Consider the following 7,260-nt stretch of genomic DNA (forward strand, 5'->3'; position numbering starts at 1 on the left):
ACTGTAGGATTTCCAGCTCTGATCCAGACACAGATAAGAGCCTGTGAGTGACACTGTGTTTACTGCCAGACAGGCCAGGTCAGTGGACCTATGTTGGCATATAAACACACCCACCCCGGGCGCGGTGGGGTCCTTTCTGGATTTCCGTCTGTATTTCTCTGCATTGTCAGATGAAGTCTAAACATGTGCTTCTGTGATTATCAAACACCCACATGCTTTTTAAACTCATGTTGTCATTTTTAATTCATGATAACCATCTTGTCATGGCTGGTATCTGAAAAAATGTATCTCCTTCCAGGCTTACAGTGATTGTAGTGCGGACATTGGAGCCTGTAGCCTGATTTCCCCCACTTCTTCAACCCTGTAACAAAACATAAAGGACTGCTGTGTTCCCGACGAATCCCAAGCTGCTGAGAGGACATCTGCTTGTTCTGGCATCGTGAAGTGTTAGCAGCACATTGCCTTTCCAGGGGGCAGTCTGTGGTTGAGTCCCACATGCTAGGCCTCTTAGGCATGCAGACATCCCTAACAATCACCGCGTGACCAGCCCCTCAGTGGCCTTGAAGTATAACCCCCTGTTTAACTAACAGAAGGAAAAGAAGAGGACAGGGGAGAGAAACAATGGGGAAATGTTTGTTTTAAAATGTTGAAAGTAAAATTGTTCAGTAATTGTGCTGTTCCTTTTGATTATTTGCCTGGACAAAAGAGAATTACTGGACCTCTCAGCAGTGCTTCAATTGTACATTGAAATGTGCCGGAACAGAAACTGAGCCTGAGAGGGGGTGACTCGGGGTGCTCTGAGGTACCAGAACACATTAAACAGATCTCCTTTATAATAAAGTGCTGTCTGCGTTATCATCGGTTTTGCTGGCATAGAGCAGTAGAGTAGAGTTGCTTGCAAAAAGAGCCTCAGGTTTGGGAAAAATAATTGCATTTCATGCAATTCTACATCATTTTAGATGACTAGAGACTTGAACAGAATATTTTTGAATACCTCACAAATGATCGAAATGACAGGCTACTTTGACACTGAGATCAATAAAAACGACCTTGTCTACAATCAATCAATAGCCTATGTGTGGAGACACATATTGTACAATATGAGGAAATTGTAATCCTAAAAAAGCTTTCCAGTTTCACTGACTCTCCCAATGATGCTCAGCTCACTCACCCAATGATGCTAAGCTCACTCACCCAATGATGCTCAGCTCACTCACCCAATGATGCTCAGCTCACTCACCCAATGATGCTCAGCTCACTCACCCAATGATGCTCAGCTTACTCACTGACGATGGCAGATCCATGCTGAAAGCTTCTCTCTTGTTTCAGATTCAGATTCAGAGTGTTTAATAGTCACATGTACAGGGTTGCAGGTGTGATTGCAGGGTACAGTCTTCAAGCTCCAACATGCAGGACTAGTGAAATAATAGAATGAAAATGGTAATAAAGATAGAAAAATAACTGTATTTTTATTTTATTGGCAAGTCAGTTAAGAACAAATTCTTATTTTCAATGACAGCCTAGGAACAGTGGGTTAAATGCCTGTTCAGGGGCAGAACGACAGATTTGTACCTTATCAGCTCAGGGATTTGAACTTGCAACCTTTCGGTTACTAATTCAATGCTCTAACCATTTGGCTACCCTGCCACTGTGACAGTGAAGAAATACATGTCCATTGGGGTGAAGGCAGAGTAAAGACTGTTGAGGGGGTTGGGTGGAGGCAGAGTGAAGACTGTTGAGGGGGTGGGGTGGAGGCAGAGTAAAGACTGTTGAGGGGGTGGGGTGGAGGCAGAGTGAAGACTGTTGAGAGGGTGGGGTGGAGGCAGAGTAAAGACTGTTGAGGGGGTGGGGTGAAGGTAGAGTTAAGACTGTTGAGGGGTGGGGTGGAGGCAGAGTGAAGACTGTTGAGAGGGTGGGGTGAAGGAAGAGTGAAGACTGTTGAGGGGGTGGGGTGGAGGCAGAGTGAAGACTGTTGAGAGGGTGGGGTGGAGGCAGAGTAAAGACTGTTGAGGGGTGGGGTGGAGGCAGAGTGAAGACTGTTGAGGGGTGGGATGGAGGCAGAGTGAAGACTGTTGAGGGGGTGGGGTGGAGGCAGAGTAAAGACTGTTGAGGGGGTGGGGTGGAGGCAGAGTAAAGACTGTTGAGAGGGTGGGGTGGAGGCAGAGTGAAGACTGTTGAGAGGGTGGGGTGGAGGCAGAGTGAAGACTGTTGAGGGGTGGGGTGGAGGCAGAGTAAAGACTGTTGAGGGGTGGGGTGGAGGCAGAGTGAAGACTGTTGAGGGGGTGGGGTAGAGGAGTAAAGACTGTTGAGAGGTAGAGTGAAGACTCTTGAGGGGGTGGGGTGGAGGCAGAGTGAAGGCTGTTGAGGGGTGGGGTGGAGGCAGAGTAAAGACTGTTGAGGGGTGGGGTGGAGACAGAGTGAAGACTGTTGAGGGGTGGGGTGGAGGCAGAGTGAAGACTGTTGAGGGGGTGGGGTAGAGGCAGAGTAAAGACTGTTGAGCGGGTGGGGTGGAGGCAGATTAAAGACTGTTGAGGGGGTGGGGTAGAGGCAGTGTAAAGACTGTTGAGGGGGTGCAGTAGAGGCAGCGTAAAGGCTGTTGAGGGGGGGTAGAGACAGAGTAAAGACTGTTGAGGGGGTGGGGTGGAGGCAGAGTAAAGACTGTTGAGGGGGTGGGGGTAGAGGCAGTGTAAAGACTGTTGAGAGGGTGGGGTGGAGGCAGAGTAAAGACTGTTGAGGGGGTGGGGTGGAGGCAGAGTAAAGACTGTTGAGGGGGTGGGGTGGAGTCAGAGTAAAGACTGTTGAGGGGTGGGGTAGAGGCAGAGTGAAGACTGTTGAGGGGGTGGGGTGGAGGCAGAGTAAAGACTGTTGGGGGGTGGGGTGGAGGCAGAGTAAAGACTGTTGAGGGGGTGGGGTGGAGGCAGAGTAAAGACTGTTGAGGGGGTGGGGTAGAGGCAGAGTAAAGACTGTTGAGGGGGTGGGGTGGAGGCAGAGTAAAGACTGTTGAGGGGTGGGGTGGAGGCAGATTAAAGACTGTTGAGGGGGTGGGGTAGAGGCAGTGTAAAGACTGTTGAGGGGGGGTGGAGTAAAGGCTGTTGAGGGGGGGTAGAGCAGAGTAAAGACTGTTGAGGGGGTGGGGTAGAGGCAGAGTAAAGACTGTTGAGCGGGTGGGGTGGAGGCAGAGTAAAGACTGTTGAGGGGGTGGGGTGGAGGCAGAGTGAAGACTGTTGAGGGGTGGGGTGGAGACAGAGTGAAGACTGTTGAGGGGGTGGGGTGGAGGCAGAGTGAAGACTGTTGAGGGGGTGGGGTGGAGGCAGAGTAAAGACTGTTGGGGGTGGGGTGGAGGCAGAGTAAAGACTGTTGAGGGGGTGGGGTGGAGGCAGAGTAAAGACTGTTGAGGGGGTGGGGTAGAGGCAGCGTAAAGGCTGTTGAGCGGGTGGGGTGGAGACAGAGTAAAGACTGTTGAGGGGGTGGGGTAGAGGCAGAGTAAAGACTGTTGAGGGGTGGGGGTAGAGGCAGAGTAAAGACTGTTGAGGGGGTGGGGTAGAGGCAGTGTGAAGACTGTTGAGAGGGTGGGGTGGAGGCAGAGTAAAGACTGTTGGGGGGTGGGGGAGACAGTGTAAAGACTGTTGAGGGGTGGGGTGGAGTCAGAGTAAAGACTGTTGAGGGCTGGGGTAGAGGCAGAGTGAAGACTGTTGAGGGGGTGGGGTAGAGGCAGAGTAAAGACTGTTGGGGGGGTGGGGTGGAGGCAGAGTAAAGACTGTTGAGGGGGTGGGGTAGAGGCAGAGTAAAGACTGTTGAGCGGGTGGGGTGGAGGCAGAGTAAAGACTGTTGAGGGGGTGGGGTGGAGGCAGAGTAAAGAATGTTGAGGGGGTGGGGTAGAGGCAATGTAAAGTCTGTTGAGAGGGTGGGTGGAGGCAGAGTGAAGACTGTTGAGGGGGGGGGTAGAGACAGAGTAAAGAATGTTGAGGGGGTGGGGTGGAGGCAGTGTAAAGACTGTTGAGGGGTGGGGGTAGAGGCAGTGTAAAGACTGTTGAGGGGGGGGGTAGAGACAGTGTAAAGAATGTTGAGGGGGTGGGGTGGAGACAGAGTAAAGACTGTTGGGGGGTGGGGTAGAGGCAGTGTAAAGACTGTTGAGGGGGTGGGGTGGAGGCAGTGTAAAGACTGTTGAGGGCTGGGGTAGAGGCAGAGTAAAGACTGTTGAGGGGGTGGGGTGGAGGCAGAGTAAAGACTGTTGGGGGGTGGGGTGGAGGCAGAGTAAAGACTGTTGAGGGGGTGGGGTGGAGGCAGAGTAAAGACTGTTGAGCGGGTGGGGTGGAGGCAGAGTAAAGACTGTTGAGGGGGTGGGGTAGAGGCAGAGTGTAAAGACTGTTGAGGGGGTGGGGTAGAGGCAGAGTGAAGACTGTTGAGGGGGTGGGGTGAAGGCAGTGTAAAGACTGTTGAGGGGGTGGGGTGGAGGCAGAGTAAAGACTGTTGAGGGGGTGGGGTGGAGGCAGAGTAAAGACTGTTGAGGGGGTGGGGTAGAGGCAGAGTAAAGACTGTTGGGGGGTGGGGTGGAGGCAGAGTAAAGACTGTTGAGGGGGTGGGGTAGAGGCAGAGTAAAGACTGTTGAGCGGGTGGGGTGGAGGCAGAGTAAAGACTGTTGAGGGGTGGGGTAGAGGCAGAGTGAAGACTGTTGAGGGGTGGGGTGGAGGCAGAGTAAAGACTGTTGGGGGGTGGGGCGGAGGCAGAGTAAAGACTGTTGAGGGGGTGGGGTAGAGGCAGAGTAAAGACTGTTGAGCGGGTGGGGTGGAGGCAGAGTAAAGACTGTTGGGGGGTGGGGTGGAATGACCATAGGGGGAGCAATAGCGTAATCATTGAGTGAAATAAAAAATAAAAAGTTTGAGTATACATATTAACAATGGCAGCAGTGATGAATGTCATTGTGGTGGGTAAGAGTGTAAAGTTTGTTGTCCATAAGGGGAGTAGCGGGGGGAATGTCCATAAGGGGAGTAGCATTGGGAATGTCCATAAGGGGAGTAGCAGGGGAATGTCCATAAGGGGAGTAGCAGGGGGAATGTCCATAAGGGGAGTAGGGGAATGTCCATAGCAGGGGGAAATGTCCATAAGGGGAGTAGCAGGGGAATGTCCATAATGGGAGTAGCATGGGGAATGTCATAAGGGATAAGGGGAGTAGCAGGGGAATGTCCATAAGGGGGGGGAAATGTCCATAAGGGGAGTAGCATGGGGAATGTCCATAAGGGGAGTAGCAGGTGGAATGTCCATAATGGGAGTAGCAGGGGAATGTCCATGAGGGGAGTAGCAGGGGAATGTCCATAAGGGGAGTAACAGGGGAATTTCCATAAGGGGAGAAGCAGGGGGAATGTCCATAAGGGGAGTAGCAGGGGAATGTCCATAAGGGGAGTAGCAGGGGAATGTCCATAAGGGGAGTAGCAGGGGGAATGTCCATATGGGGAGTAGCAGGGGATTGTCCATAAGGGGGTAAGGGGAGTAGCAGGGGAATGTCCATGGGGAAGTAGCGGGGGAATGTCTAAAGACATAAGGAAGACTGTTGAGGGGGTGGGGTGGAGGGGGAATGTCCAGAGTAAAGACTGTTGAGGGGGTGGGGTAGAGGCAGAGTAAAGACTGTTCGGGGGGGTGGAGACAGAGTAAAGACTGTTGAGGGGGTGGGGGGAATGTCCATAGGGGAGCAATAGCGTAATCATTGGTGAAATAAAAATAAAAAGTTATGTCATATTAACAATGGCAACAGTGATGAATGTCATTGGGGGAATGTCTATAAGGAGAGAAGTTTGAATGTCCATAAGGGGAAGGGGGAATGTCCATATGGGGAGTAGCATTGGGAATGTCCAGGGGAATGTCCATAAGGGGAGTAGCAGAGGAATGTCCATAAGGGGAGTCGCAGGGAGGAGGGGGGAACAGATAATTGACTAATGGTGGCTATTCAGCAGCCTGATGGTCTGAGGGTAGAAACGTTTGGCCAGCCTTTTAGTTTTAGCCATGATGCTCCTGTACTGCCTGCGTCTGAGTGAATGAAGCAGAGGGAACAGGGCATGGCTTGGACAGCAGGGAGAACGGGGCATGGCTTGAGCGGCTGGGGTCCCTGATGATGTTCTTGGCCTTCCTGCGACACCTGGTGATGTACAGTGCCTTGCAGGGGAATGTCCATAAAGTATTCTATAAGGAGAGAAGAAGGGGGCCCCCTTGAACTTTGCGAACCTTTTGCCACATTTCAGGCTTCAAATATAAAGATATAAAACTGTATTTTTTTGTGAAGAATCAACAACAAGTGGGACACAATCATGAAGTGGAATGTCGACATTTATTGGATATTTCAAACTTTTTTAACAAATCAAAACGGAAAAATTGGGCGTGTCCAAAATTATTCAGCCCATTTACAGGGGAAGTGCAGCAAACTCTCTCCAGAAGTTCAGTGAGGATCTGTGAATTATCCAATGTTGACCTAAATGACTAATGATGATAAATACAATCCACCTGTGTGTAATCAAGTCAGGGGAATGTATAAATGCACCTGCACTGTGATAGTCTCAGAGTTCCGTTAAAAGCGCAGAGAGCATCATGAAGAACAAGGAACACACCAGGCAGGTCCAAGATACTGTTGTGAAGAAGTTTAAAGCCGGATTTGGATACAAAAAGATTTCCCAAGCTTTAAACATCCCAAGGAGCACTGTGCAAGCGATAATATTGAAATGGAAGGAGTATCAGACCACTGCAAATCTACCAAGACCTGGCCATCCCTCTAAACTTTCAGCTCATACAAGGAGAAGACTGATCAGAGATGCAGCCAAGAGGCCCATGATCATCTGTCCTGGATGAACTGCAGAGATCTACAGCTGAGGTGGGAGACTCTGTCCATAGGACAACAATCAGTCGTATATTGCACAAATCTGGCCTTTATGGAAGAGTGGCAAGAAGAAAGCCATTTCTTAAAGATATCCATAAAAAGTGTTGTTTAAAGTTTGCCACAAGCCACCTGGGAGACACACCAAACATGTGGAAGAAGGTGCTCTGGTCAGATGAAACCAAAATTGAACTTTTTGGCAACACAGCTCATCACCCTGAACACACCATTCCCACTGTCAAACATGGTGGTGGCAGCATCATGGTTGGGGCCTGCTTTTCTTCAGCAGGGACAGGGAAGATGGCTAAAATTGATGGGAAGATGGATGGAGCCAAATACAGGACCATTCTGGAAGAAAACCTGATGGAGTCTGCAAAAGACCTGAGACTGGGACGGAGATG

This window comes from Oncorhynchus masou, chromosome 5 (genome assembly GCF_036934945.1).
Source record: "Oncorhynchus masou masou isolate Uvic2021 chromosome 5, UVic_Omas_1.1, whole genome shotgun sequence".
Lineage (NCBI taxonomy): Eukaryota > Metazoa > Chordata > Actinopteri > Salmoniformes > Salmonidae > Oncorhynchus > Oncorhynchus masou.